Raw genomic sequence first — 14,484 nt, 5'->3', positions numbered from 1 at the left:
TACTCTTATCCCAAAGGGGCTTAAACAAACCAGAATCAGCTTCCCAAACAAAAGTTTAGGATCCAGAGGAGCATCCATTAACTTGGCCTTAATATCATCAGGCAGAGGTTGAAGCCTAAGCCAAGAATACCTCCTTATCACTGAAGCTAAAACAACAGCCTTAGATGAGACATCTGCTGCATCATATCTACATTTGATAGAATGATGAACTACTTGAGAAGAAGTACCTAGCAAGGAAGGAACAGAAGTTTTAACATCAGAGTCTGGAAAATCAGAAAGACGTTGACAGGCCTGAGAAAGAAAAGCCAACACATACCTAGACATATGGGTCTGATTATTAATAGCCCTAAAAGTTAGTGTAGCAGAAGTGTAAATCTTCTTACCCAGCCTTTCCATGGTTCTACTATCCTTGTCAGAAGGCAATAACTTGGGTGAAGGAAGTGAGATGGCTTATCAGAGGCTACAGACACGACAGAGGGGTCAGCAGCAGGACATTTATACAAAAAAATAACAATCCTCAGGCACCCTATAAAAACCTGTCAGGCTTCTTGGGAGCAGGGGGCAGAGAATCAGGTGCATGACAGGCATTGGAAAAAGCATCCAGCAAAGCAGCCAAAACAGGAGGAATAGCCACAGGTTTAGGAGATTCCAACTGTACCTCTTACGGAAATCAGAGACCTGAGCACAATCTCACAATGAAAAAATTCCATCATCCTGGAGATTGTGTCTCCAAAGGAAATTTCCTCAAAATGAATTTCAGAACTAATAGATTCCTCTTCCTCTGACCCATAGCCCACATGAGAAGGAATTTGAGTAGAATAAGTCAGGGATTCATCATCAGAATATGACTCTTCCTGAGAAAAATCCTGTTCTCTAGCCTTTTTGAGGGGAATAGAGGACCAAATCCCCTGAGGAGGCTGTAATGACATTACAGCAGTAAACAGTCCCCGAGTAAAGGTCTGCCAGTCACTTTGTGGATCCCTAGGAGCAAAAGAAACATGTTTAGCTTTTTGTTTCTTTTTTAAGGGAATGTCCCCCTATAAAACTGAGAAGGCTCAGACCCAGAAAGGCAGTCAAGGACCATAGTAGGAACTTCCTCCCCAACTTAAGTCTGCGGAACTCCCCTAGGCCCCTCAGAAAAAAATCATGCTTCCCCCTTAATGTCTGAAACAGATGACTGCAAAGCCTCTTCAAACGTGCTGCCAACCAGATCCTCACCAGCCATCAATCCGTTCATGGCAGAGAAATACGACGATACAGACAGACAAGCCTCAGTTCATAACGACCTTGGGAGAAACACCAGGCAGAGGATTGACAATGGAAGATTCCAGTCGTACTTTTTTTTACCTTCTTTTACCCCTAATGAATGACCCTCGGGGCAGGAGATTCCTTCCATTGTATCTGTAAGAAGCTTAAGATGCTGGTTCTTAAGATACAAGGAAAGGGAAGAAAGCCTACTGTGAAGGGGTTTTTGGATGAACACCTGACAAATCGAGCAAGGCATATGGTCATGGAAAGCTCCAAGGCAAAAAAGACACTTACTGTGGTGGGCTTCATGGGGAGTCTGTCTCCCACACTGGCATTTACCCTTCTTGGATGACATTAACCCCAAACAGCACAAAAAAGGCAAGAAAAAACAACCCCCCCAATGGGGCACTTATCTGCAACTTGCTAGAATTCAACAAACAGGTGTAGGCCTTACCCATAGCATGAAAATGCATGCAACTGGTGAAAAATGGATGTAGGCAAACAGACCAGTGGTAAAATGTTTGGACTTGTGGCAAAGAAGTTCTGGAGCTGCTACACCTGAATGTCACCTTTATATCCTACGCTACGCAAGCAGCATTTGGGTAACGTTCGTCATACCTTAAAGCAATGGTAGGCTGTGGTAGACTGGCCGGACATTGGGCTTCCACCAAGGAATCCCATCTGTTAGAAGTACTGCAGCAGTGAATATAAGGACATCTAATGTATATATTGTGCATTACACTCTGCTTGATTGTATACTGCACTGTGCATGTTCACTGGAATGTATGTAAGCCCTCTCCATCTTTGTCCGGGACCCATAAATGGAGGTCATTAGCCATGGCTTGAAGGCATATATGGCATCACGTGTAACACACAATAGCAAGTATCATTATGAGTAGTTTGCAACGCATCATCATGTCACTGGGCCATCGTGGGGTTGATAATGTGTGCACCTACCAACTAAATGATCCTGTGGAATGTCTCTCCCACAAATCATTGGCATATGTCACAAATGTGTCAGGTGTGGGAGTTATGGAACTACCCAGATGATGCACAGGTGCACTGCATATAATATCCTGTGAACTACACATTTTATGGCAGTTCATGGAGTGGAAACCCTTCTGGTTGATATTCCAGATGTCATGTGGACCAGCTGGGGCCTTGATGGGAAAGTGGGAGCAGTCAGTGAACCTCAGACAACAGATAAATGGACTATGTTGTAGAATCACTGCATAGTGCTGGTTCTGTCCTTTGCTGTCCATGAAACCATATCTGCTCCTCCAAATGCATCAGCATCATATCTAGGAATTGGTGTAGGATTTTCAAAGTCAATACCTGAGAAACTTCTAGCATGTCCCAGTTAAATGATGGGATGTCTCTGTAGCAAGAATGGGTAATGCTACACAAACCTGTGGGCCCCCTGGGATAGACATTCCATGCTTCCCCCCTGGTCTCATGTCAGGATAGCACAAATCAACCAGCTCAACTATAATAGCTTTGTTCACATTGTAATAGTTAATTATATCCCTGTCATGGAGGTGATGGTACTTCAGCTGATGACAGACAGTTCTGTGATGGGTACGGTAGAGTAATAATTCAAAAAAGCAGCTAATATCATACTTGAAAGGTGAAAGTAGATGCTACTCCTGCATCATTGTGCAAGTGATAATTCTGCTCACCAAGAAATGCTGATGTACAGAAAAGATGATCATCATGGCTCATTATGTAATTTTATACATTTTTGAATAAGTAGCTCCATGTTTTTTGTCATAATTTCCATAAATGGTAGATCTTATTAGCATGTCTTTGCTCATCTGCATGCCCTTATACTATCATTTGCATGTAACGCATACAGTGCTATTTTCCATGGTTGTTCAATTGCACTGAGTCTCTGAATAGGCTCCTCCCTACTTGTCACCATTTACCTTAGTATTTCACTTAATAACAGTGTGTTAATTGTTTCTGAATACTCCCAAATTCTGTCTTTCTTCACTAACCTTTGACACATCTAGGTAAAGTCACAAAAAATTGGTTTTAATAAATTTTATTGTTGAATAGCTGTGCAATTGCATTCAGAGGAACCTTCATCTCTGTGGAACAGTTATAATGTCTTGGTGAACTTGGCAGACTGAGCAAAGCCAAATTCAAAGGGGAGAGAATGCAAATCTGCATTCCAAGGACTAACAATGCAGTGGAGATGTGCTGTTTAACTTGCTATGAAATGTCTACATCTCTCCTTGCAGTACTGTTGGAACTAAATGCTGTCCTGCATTTTTTATGATTATGCATAGTGATCAGCAATGGTTCATATTTACAACTTTATTTATCAAGGTATTAATGAGGAGTTTGGCATATGAGCTGACTAAAGACTTAACTTCTATCAATGTCATGCAGTGATATTCCCAGCAGGGGGCATAAATGAGAAAATGACACATTTTGTTTTAAACTTCCTGGAGCATGTTTAAGAAATTCCCCAATGCCCTAGCAACGACTGGTGTGGTATTCTCCATAACGGGTAGTATTACATTCTTGACCACTGACACTCTGGCTTCTCTGTAGAGTAGACTGGATATTCTGTGACCAGGCACTAGACTAACCTGGGGTTTGGCTATTGATTAGCTTACATGCAAGAAGAGAGCAAGGGACAGGCCAACTCATACTCCCAAGTATTTGCAGGCGTCTACAGCTTTTAACCGGAATCCCATCAGGGACTGTAATATCTTTTTTAAGTTCCAGATACCATGGTTTTAGCTTTAGAAACACTACCTTTAAGTCAAGGTTTGTAAGCCGCGGTGGTACAGTGGTAGCGTTGTTGGTACAGTGGTAGCGTTGTTGCCTCACAGCAAGAGGTTCTCCTGTTCGATTCTTGGCTGGAGTGCTTTCTGTGTGGAGTATGCATGTCCTCCCCATGGTCGAGTGGCCTCCGAAAGACATGCATGAATGGGCGTGCCTTCACTGAAGGTTGGGTGTTGGGCTGGCAACTCGGCACCATAAAAATCAACTACCAATCATTAGCGGACTGGAGTTCTGCTGTGGTGACCCCTAACTGAGAAAAGCTGAAAAGACAAACAACAACAACCTTTAAGTCAAAGTTTGTCCAGCTGTAAGCAAATGTGTGCAAGTCTGTTAGACAAGATGGGAACCTGTAACACAATTAATTGATGACAAACATTAAAACAATTTGAAAGATGTTATATAGGAGTATGTATCCTGCTTCAGCAGGTTTATAAGCAAACAATAATGCACAGTTTACAACATGAAAGTATAGAAAATAGACAAGTAATTTGTGACTCACTCAGTTACTCCATGCCACAGCACAACAGAATAATTTTAGTTAGCACTGCAGACGCTCTTAGATGCCACCATGCTGTTTGAAACATTTTGGATTTGGGATGATAGAAATGGGGTGAAGGATATGGGAAGGTAGGGTTACTCTAGAGACATGCACAATTTGCAAATCGAACCTTGGATGGGATATGATAGGGATGGTCTGTCCACAGCACTAAGAGCTGCTTATAATATTTTAATGAAGGGGCTATGAGGGGGCTATATTACTTTAAAATGCCAGACTGACACTTGGAAAGAGATACCTTTCAGACATAGTAAATTAATTACTTGTTTACTGTGTGTTGGGGGCAGAGAATTATTCAATGTACAAATCATTACAGTATTACAAAGTAGGTGAAGAACGGGGGACTACTGTACACATAGGCATTTACTTCCATTACTAGAAGTGGAGAATTACAAAGGTAGCTAACTTAGACATGACCATAGTATTCAACTTCTTTATTCAGGAATCGGGGGCAAAGCCAAAAATAATCAGTAAACAAATGGTCAACTCAAAAAAAATTTAAGTATAACTCTGATTCACTTAAAAAGTTAATGAAACATGTTTTGTGTCAGCTTACACTGTCTAAGAAGTATAGAGCTATAATGCTTGCATTACTGATTGGGTGTATTCCTAAGCAAATTTTATGACGGACAGGGCAAACACATGAAGCAAAATGAGGGACAGTTAAGATGTATGGATATGACCACATCAAAGTAAGACTCATGATGAAAGGAAAGACAACAACTATAAACAAAAGCATTTAACTCTGTTTTACAAGGCAGAGCTGGAGAAGGCAGAAGGACTACTCTAGAAATGAGCATAATGTTCTGGTGATAACAAAGGAGAGGAAGACAGTGAGTGATAATAGGTAAGATTCATGCAGGTTAAGATGGGGGATACAGGTAGTCTTTTTCAACGTTATGCTGTAGGGATCTTGCTATGTGCTCTGTTCTGTGAAGCAGGATGAAATACATGAAGGGATAGCTAATTATACATTCAATGTTTATAAGCAACTTGCCTTACATAATAGGTTCATAGGTTGGTACTAGGCTATTGGCCCTAGGGCCTATACAAACCTCGCCATAACAATTCCCTAGCTATGTCTTCCCACACTATTCACTTCCTTGGACCCTTGTCTAGCAGGGCGACTGACGTGATCCTTGGGGTGAATTTCCTTTCTCCCATCCAATCGTCAAGGTTCCTTTTGAAAAGGTCCAAGGAGGCGCTCTGCTTGACATGTATGGGCAGTCTATTCCAGAGGCTGGGGAGTCTCTGGGTCAGGAACCTATCCCTCCAGCATGTTTTGTTTAATGTGATGACAAGGTTTAGATCCCTGGAGTGTGTGGCTCTGAGGGATTGGGATTTCTTTAAGTGCAGCATGTTCAACAGCTCTGGGATTGACATGGCCTTGTATGTTAAGCAGAGATCGCCTCTGAGTAGATGATATGTGACAGAGTATAGCTGGAGTTTTTTAGGGCGGTCAGCATAGGGCATCTGCTGTAGGCCTGTGATTCTTTTAGTGAGGTATTTCTGCGGCCTTTCCAGTTGTTGCAGATGTCTTGAGAGGTACATACCAAATGGGGAGTAGTATTCTATAATGGGTCTAATGAGGGATGAGTACAGCGGGACAATGACCTCCTTTTTTCTGGATGAAAAGCCCTTAGTGATGTGGTGTGCCACATAGAAGGATTTCCTGACTGTTGTGGCAATGTGGTTATTGAAGGTGAGACCACTGTCCACCTGTGTCCCTAAGTCTCTTATCACACTTTCAGTGTTTAGTGTACTGCCACCTATGTGGTAATTCATGGGTACATGTTTATTCCTAAAGGGGATAACTATACATTTCTTGGCATTGAGCTTGAGCCCATGGCTCTGGCACCAAGCATCTGTTTCTGTAAGGCCCTTTTGTAGAATATCCACATCATTTGGGGATTCAGTAATGGCTTCCAGTTTGCAGTCATCTGCGAACTTTGTTAGCCAGAGTCCCTTAGTTTTGGCCTGTACTTCAGAGCTGTAGTATCCCAGGACTGAATCCTGAGGTACTCCGCTTGTCACTTGTCTGGAGCTGGATTTGGAGTCAGCTACTTTTACAGCGTGGGTTCTGTCAGTAAGCCAGTTGGCAACCCATCGAGTGACGTAGGGATTAATGCCCAGATTAGTAAGTTTATCTATGATTCCAGAGTGAGGGATGGTGTCAAAGGCCTTGGTGAGGTTCAGATAGGCTGTGTGGACTGCCTTAGCCTCATCCACAGCTCTGAAGACTAATTCGAAGAAGTCAATCAGGTTCAGGAGACAAGACATAACTCAGTCTTTGGCATCTTTTCATTGCATACAATATGCTGTTATAAGACTGCCTGACTTTATATTTTATGAATCCCAGATAAATACATAATTTTCTGATAAAATGTAATTATTTGCATTTGTTTAACAGAAAAGTCCAACTGGGCAAAACTCCTTTTCAGTGGAGACCCAAGGAGAAAAGTTCCAGATAGGAAACCCAATCAGAGGAGCAGAAAATTTACAAAACTCAACAATACAATTTAAAAAAAAAACAATATTATAAAAATGCAAATACTACAACAAAAGTTACACACTCAACTATACAATTTGTAAAAGTGCGTTAATAATTAATGGAGATGGCAATTATAGTAGAGCAGAAATGGTATAGTAAAATCATGATAGGAGAAAGGAAGAAAAACAAAAAAGAAGAAGGAGAAGAAGAAAAAATATTTGGGAAACACAGATAGTACATTATTTGAGGAGTATAAAATTGTAAGAGTGACAGAATTAGGAGGTAATATAAAGAAGGGACATTTTGAGCTTCTTTCAAAAGGCTTGAAATTCATCCCCTACAAAAAGGGAGATATTGCCAAAACTTTATTGGATATTAAAATGTTCCTAAGGAAAGTCAACCTTACTATCATGTTCCCTACTACAACAACTTGTAATAATAGGGAATTAAAATGTAAAACCACGTACAACCCACCATTACATCCTCAATTAAAAATTTTAGAGAAAATAATGGAGAAAGAAGTGAGGAGAGAAAAAACCAGTACGAGATATAAGGCTAATTTAAGTAAAAATGAAAAAGAATGTTTGTATGAAATGTAAAACAATACTAATATTAGAGTGATGAAACCACATAAGGGTGGTGGAGTGGTAATAATGGATAATATTCAGTATGAGAACAAGATGAACATGATATTATGGGATGACACAAGGTACTCTAGTATTTCAAAAAATGAGGTAAATATAGCATATTATAAAATTGATGTGGGTTTATGGGATATGGTACAAGAGGAACTCATAGATTATAATACTTATAGATTTTTAAAAGTGGATAAATCAAAAATTCCTTCTATATTTGTTATCCCTAAACACATAAAAGTGAAATTGACCTGCCCCTTAGACCCATAGTATCTGCTGAGGGGTCTAAAACACATTCTTTGGCCAAGTATGTAGATATGAAATTAAAAAGATTATGGGTAGGAAGAGAGTTTATATTGAAGGACCCCTGGGATTTATTAAAAGTATTTTCCAATGACTTATATCAGGATGATTTGCTATTTATAACCATAGATATAGTGGACTTATTTTCCTCTATACCATGGAAGGAAGGTATGGAAATGTTTGAGGAAATAGTCTAAGAAGACCGGGGTTTATTACAAAATGAAAAATTAGTTAACACCTGGTTAATGGATATGGTCTTAAAAAATAATTTTTTATATTTTAATAGGGAATTCTTTCAACAGACCCAAGGGGTAGCCATGGGGGTTGCTTGTGCCCCAACCTATGCCAACTTAGTTTTGGCTAAGTGGGAAGAGAGATACATTGTCAACACAGAATTTAGAAATTGTTGGAAACTATATCGTAGGTTTCTGGACGACGTAGTTATCTTCCGGATAGGAGGAAAGGAGAAATTTGAGGAGTTTATGATGTACCTAAACCAAACTACCAAGTTTTTAAAATTTACCTATAAGATATCTGACACAAATTTGCAATATTTAGATGTGGAAATATTTAAAGTGAATAAGAAATTTGGAACTAGAGTCTTTAGAAAAGAGACTTTTTGTAATTATTTTCTGCACTATGATAGTGCGCACCCCTTACATTGCAAGAAAAACATTGTGAAGGGCCAGTTTGTGAGGGGGTGTCGCATGACTAGTGCAGATGAAGATTTTGTATTTGAATGTGATTTATTGGAAAGGATGTTCCTAGAAAGAGGGTACCCTTTAAAATTTATTAAAAACATAAGAGATGAAGTTGAGAAAGGTAGAACTAACAAGTTTAAACCAATTTTAAATAACTGTGAGCAAAACCAAGTAGGAATGATTAATAAGGAGAACAATGGATTCAATTATGAACAGGTCCTGGTTATAGAATAAAATGCAGTTAATAATAATGTTAAAAAAATGTTTTTAAAAGAATGGGAAAGGTTTATTTCCATTACAGACCTAGATAATATACCTAAAGTTCCTCAGAAAGTGACATATAAAAATTCCCAAAACATTAGGACTATTTTGGAGAATAAACAACAGACAAATAATAAAAACAAGGCAGGTACCTACAAATGTGGTCATTGTAATCAATGTAATTATGTTATGAACACTGATAGATTTTACTTGGAAAGTAGAAAGAGATGGCTTACAAGTCATGACCACTATAATTGTGAGTCTAAGGGCTTAGTATACCTGGCTTCTTGTTCAGTTTGTAAATCCTTCTATATAGGAAAGACCAAAAGAATGCTTAAAAGAAGGATTTACGAACATATGTACGAGATGACAATAGGTAAAGACACTAATGCTTTATTTAAATATTAAAAAAAATGCTTGGAATCCAAATTTACCTTTATGGTTTTAGAACAGGTCAAACTGGACATCAGGAGTGGACCTTGGGAAGAAAAAATTGAATTCAGGGAATTATGGTGGCAACTGACCCTGGAGGCAGAGAATCCCCCTGGATTGAATGACTACCTTTCAATACTCCCTTTATTAAAGTTAAGATCAGCTAAACTTTGAAAACAGTTTAAGGTAACATCCACAAGATGGCAACATAACCCTTTTATGTGATGGGATTGTTCAAGACATTTTTTCCCCTGATTTTCACTACCTCTGAACTAGATTAAATAATTTTTTAAACATTCTTATAAAAATGTTTATATTATAATTGTCAAATATGTTTTAAATAAGCAGTTTTAGGACTTTTTTTTAATAATAACAATAATTTTTTAAGATGTTTCAGATGAAAGAATGGGTAATTTGTGACAAACATTTAGTTTTGTTACCTAAGAAAACAAGGGAATGAATATTCATAAAATGCAAAGGAGGCTGAGCGAGGCTAGGATGGAACATTTAAATATTTGAATATTCAAATATTTAAATAATGGAATTTAACACAACATAATAGGTTGTTTTAAACACTGAGAATGGTTTCTTATTAGTTTTAATTAATTAGTGGTAATATAAATACAGGAAATTAAAATGCACTGGTCATAAGACGAAAACGCATTTTTTTATGTTTCAAGGCATTCATGGTTTTTGTGTTTGGATTGGTTGCTTCTATGTTTGTGGCTTAAATAAATGAACTAGCAAACATAATTTTCACCTCCGCTCCATTTTCTTGGCACCTTTTGGGATTATTAGTTGATTCAGTGCTGGTTCTACTCTTTTTTTCTTGGTTTACAGTGTACTATTACCTTAATCCACTTAATAAGTTAATAGAACTCAGGTTGTATAGACAAAAATAAGTATGAAACTCTAGTTTTTGGCACTACTGGTTGACTGAAATGGTCTGTGGTGTATGGGGAGCATGCTGAAGACTTCCAGAAAAGTTGGGGGAACACTAGAAGACACCAGGGATTTTTTAATTTAAATATTACTCCAATCCACTTAAAAATAAAATTAAGAGAGCAACAGGTCTTGCATCCAGATGCATTTGCTGAGCAATAGGAAGAATGAAACTCTAATGCCTGTCATTATTGAATGACAGTATTAATTTGTGATTTACAAGGTACAGTGGCTAATTGGGGATGTTCTGTACACTCAGGGACAGGTAAGACATGTGGTGGTTTGTGTGTGTGTGTGTGTGTGTGTGTGTGTGTGTGTGTGTGTGTGTGTGTGTGTGTGTGTGTGCATCACCTGCTAATGGGTCTGTTAATGGTTGGTGTAATTACTGAGCAATTCAGATATATGCATATTAGTTGATAATGTGTTCATTCCTCATTGTGGCTAATGTGTCGCTGAATCACTGGTTTCTGTGATTATGCTAACAGGCCCTGTAGCTGCAGCCTTACTTCCTGTGGCCAATCATGTTTCTGAATCCTGGCCAGTAGCTACAGCTGTCATGTACTAGATGGAAAGTATGACATGGTATTGCTTAAAAGTTTACATAACTGCATCTAAATTTGTCAAGAGATACATAACTAGTATACATTACAGCTGCAGAGCTCTAACTGCTTGTTTGTACATCAGATTTGAGTACTATGACATTTTTGTTCATAGTTTTAGCAATAATTTATTATTTAATTTAAGAGTGTAGGTATGTATTTATGTATTTGTACAACTGATATCTCATTGAGCTGGTCACTGGATTGCCAGCTAGCTTACAAACAGAACTCAGGAATCCAGGATTGGTGAGACCACCTGCACTAAGAGACCAGTCACCAGTGGGGTACCTCAGGAATCCATGCTAGGACTGCTCCTATTTGGCATCTACTTCTCAGAGGTAATGGCTAATGTCAAGGGTCTTTTGCTGACCAAGTTCACAGATGACTGCAAATTGGGAGCAATCTCACATTTCCTCATGACACAAACATCTTACAAGGGGGTCTAAGCGAGAAAAATGACTGGTGCCAAAGTCACAGACTAAAACTCAGTGCCATGAAATGGATTATAGTAACTTTTCAGAAAACTTCCACCTAGACTAATTACTCCATTGATATGACACCCCTAAGAGTTGATCTAGTAGTCAGGGATCTGGGAATATATGTACACAAGAATCTGGCCTTTGACCAACATGTGGCCATGGTAGTAAGAAATTCATTCTATGTCACCAAAAGTATAAGTAAGGGCATGACATCCTGGTCTAAGGAAGTCATAGTGCCACTTTATTTGGCCTTTATCGGACCCATCATTGAGTATAATGCCCCTTTGGGCATGTACCTGACCAGATATATGTAACAGTTAGAATGCCCACAAATGTTCCTTACCAGGAGACTCCAGGGTATAAACACACATTATCCTATACAGATTGCCTTAAAGCGTTATCTCTATACTCGGTCTACTACAGGTTACTGACAGTTAATCCATGCCTGCATACAATGCATCCTTGGATCTAGCTCTGATGGACCTTTTGCACATCGACAAAATGATAAGCATCAGAACTACTAGATCCAAGGATTTAAATTTTGTTTGTGACATAATTAAGACAATGGCAAGATAGACATGTGACATAGAGGATCCCCATACTCTGGAACAAGCTCCTCGTCCATGTGAAGCAGAGTCCTTCCATAACCCTATTTAAGCATAACCTTGAACAAAGGATGGGGAAATCAGAAATTCACCTCAGGTCTGGCAGCCATGTCTCTGATAAACAGAGGCAGACAGTGATGCTCAAACTAACATACCCACCCACATAACCTCTAGAAACTTCCCAACTAACATACCCCGTCCTAATAAATGCCCATGATACATAGGGACACAATTGGGACGGTTGCATGGCTAGCCTTATAAAGGCCCTAGTGGGAATTAACCTAGTATATACCTATGAACCTATATCTATTTTAGTATATGACCTAGACCACCAGTAATGAAAACTGACAAAATTAAAAACAGAATATGACTCACTTATGAAATGCTAGCAACCTGAGGAAAGATTTTCAGTTGATATTGAAATACAGAGGATGGTTCTAAAACTTTTTAGAAGCAGTTTACATTCATTAGCAGTATTACTAAATGAATGTAACAAACAGTATACAGGATTCAAATATATCTGTATTACTCAGTTAACTTATAATGAAGGAGGAATAGCAGGACTGAGAGAGAAATTTAGAGTTTTTAGTTCATATTTAAATAAACAGGACAGTTCTTATTTAGAAGTAATTTAAATTCCTAGGAGTATTACTAAATGAATATAACAAATAGTCAACAGGATGCAAAATATCTTTATACTAGTGACTTAGGTAGTAATGTTGGAGGAAGAGCGTGACTGAGGGAAACGTTGGGGATGTGGGAGCAACATGTGCAATGAATAGAAGTAGTGAGGTGTGGGATAAAGAACATTCTGAAAGTCAGTAAGTTGGAAAAGGTAATGCCACTATGCTGGCAAATGAGTGTGCCAAAATGCTGAGTGATATCTTATTTTCAATCTGATGTCTATATGGAAATATTTGCTGTAAGTACTAGACACCAGGCAGTTAAGGTTACTGAGATATTGCTTGTTTGCAAAAATATACAAAAAGTACAGAAATTCAGTTGTCATTGCCAGTTATAAAATTAGAACCATAAGGATGAGTGATATTTATGTATGCTTGACTTATGTATGCTGAACAATTTTTGTGTTTAGGACTTCTGAATGGCTTCTATGAATCAAGAGTTATGAACATGTGTTTCAAGAACAGCTTTAGAAAAGAAGGTATTTTAAAAAGTTCGGGATGCAGTATTGTTTTTAACAGATGAAGATAACAGCCAGCATTCCTGCGCTGAGAGTTATTGAATTAAGATTTGTCCCTGCAACTAAAAACAGACATTTAGCACCACTATCACATGATCACAGAGATGGTAGTTTGGGCAGTAATAGATTATTAGATGGGGTGTATACATTTGGCAAAAACATAACAGCCATTACACAGCCATGCATATGGTACTACCCCAAGTAAGAGGCAGCCATCAGAGTGGAAACAAATTAGATATTCAGAGATGAAATTCAGGAGGATGTAATCTCCTAATGGAGTGATTCACATCAGCTGAAAGAAGCATTAGTCTTTGAGTATAGTCCTAGCTTTCTGTAGAAAAAAAACTGAATCAAAAGGCTTTATGCTGGAAGTCCTTTCACTGTGCACTACTGAAGATATCATGTCCAAGCTACCATTTACACAGGATCTGTAGTTATACAATTACATATTCAACAAAAGATAGTGTTTGTCTGAGGCATGTTTTGAACAAACAGATGAAATAATCTGAAAATGTACTTTATACGTACTGGATGTTAAAGCTATGTCTGCTTAGAAGAAAAGTTTACTAAGGGATAATGTGTCTTGGGTGCTTATAGTGATTGACTTGACTCATCACACTTTCAAGTCCAAGAGATCACTCATGGAATCATCCGTTGCCTCCACACAATTGATATTATCTGTGTAGTCAGGACATCCTTTTAAAGCTTGAATCACAGATGAAATCTCATTTGATCTATGCATGTCATATCAAGCAGAGAAACGAATGCGCATGGTTTCAGAGTGGCAGTCAAGCAGTAAGGTACCACAGAATGAGAATATTTTTAAGGCAACAGAAAGCAAATACCATAACTTGTTCACTTCTCAGTCAGCATTAAGGTGATCTTACAAATCTCTCCACAAGTGAAATATCAGGATGCATTGTGCTGTATCTGCAGTAATATGATTTTATCTCACCCTCTCTTGTCTCTCTTTCTCTTTTTATCACCCTCCGTCTCTCTCTTTATATATATATATATATATATATCTATATATAGATGTTGTTGTTGTTTGTCTTTCGGCTTTTCCCGGTTAGGGGTCGCCACAGTGGAACTCCGGTCCACTAATGATTGGCAGTAGATTTTCACAAACGCTGAGGTGCCAGCTCGACGTCCAACCTTCAATGAAGGCACGCCCATTTACGCATGTCTTTTGAACGCCCACCCAACCGCGGGGAGGACATGCAGACTCCACACAG

The sequence above is a fragment of the Protopterus annectens genome, chromosome 1.part2 (assembly GCF_019279795.1).
Source record: "Protopterus annectens isolate FY-2018-M chromosome 1.part2, PAN1.0, whole genome shotgun sequence".
NCBI classification, from domain to species: Eukaryota; Metazoa; Chordata; order Ceratodontiformes; family Protopteridae; genus Protopterus; species Protopterus annectens.
This window is presented reverse-complemented; position numbering follows the sequence as displayed.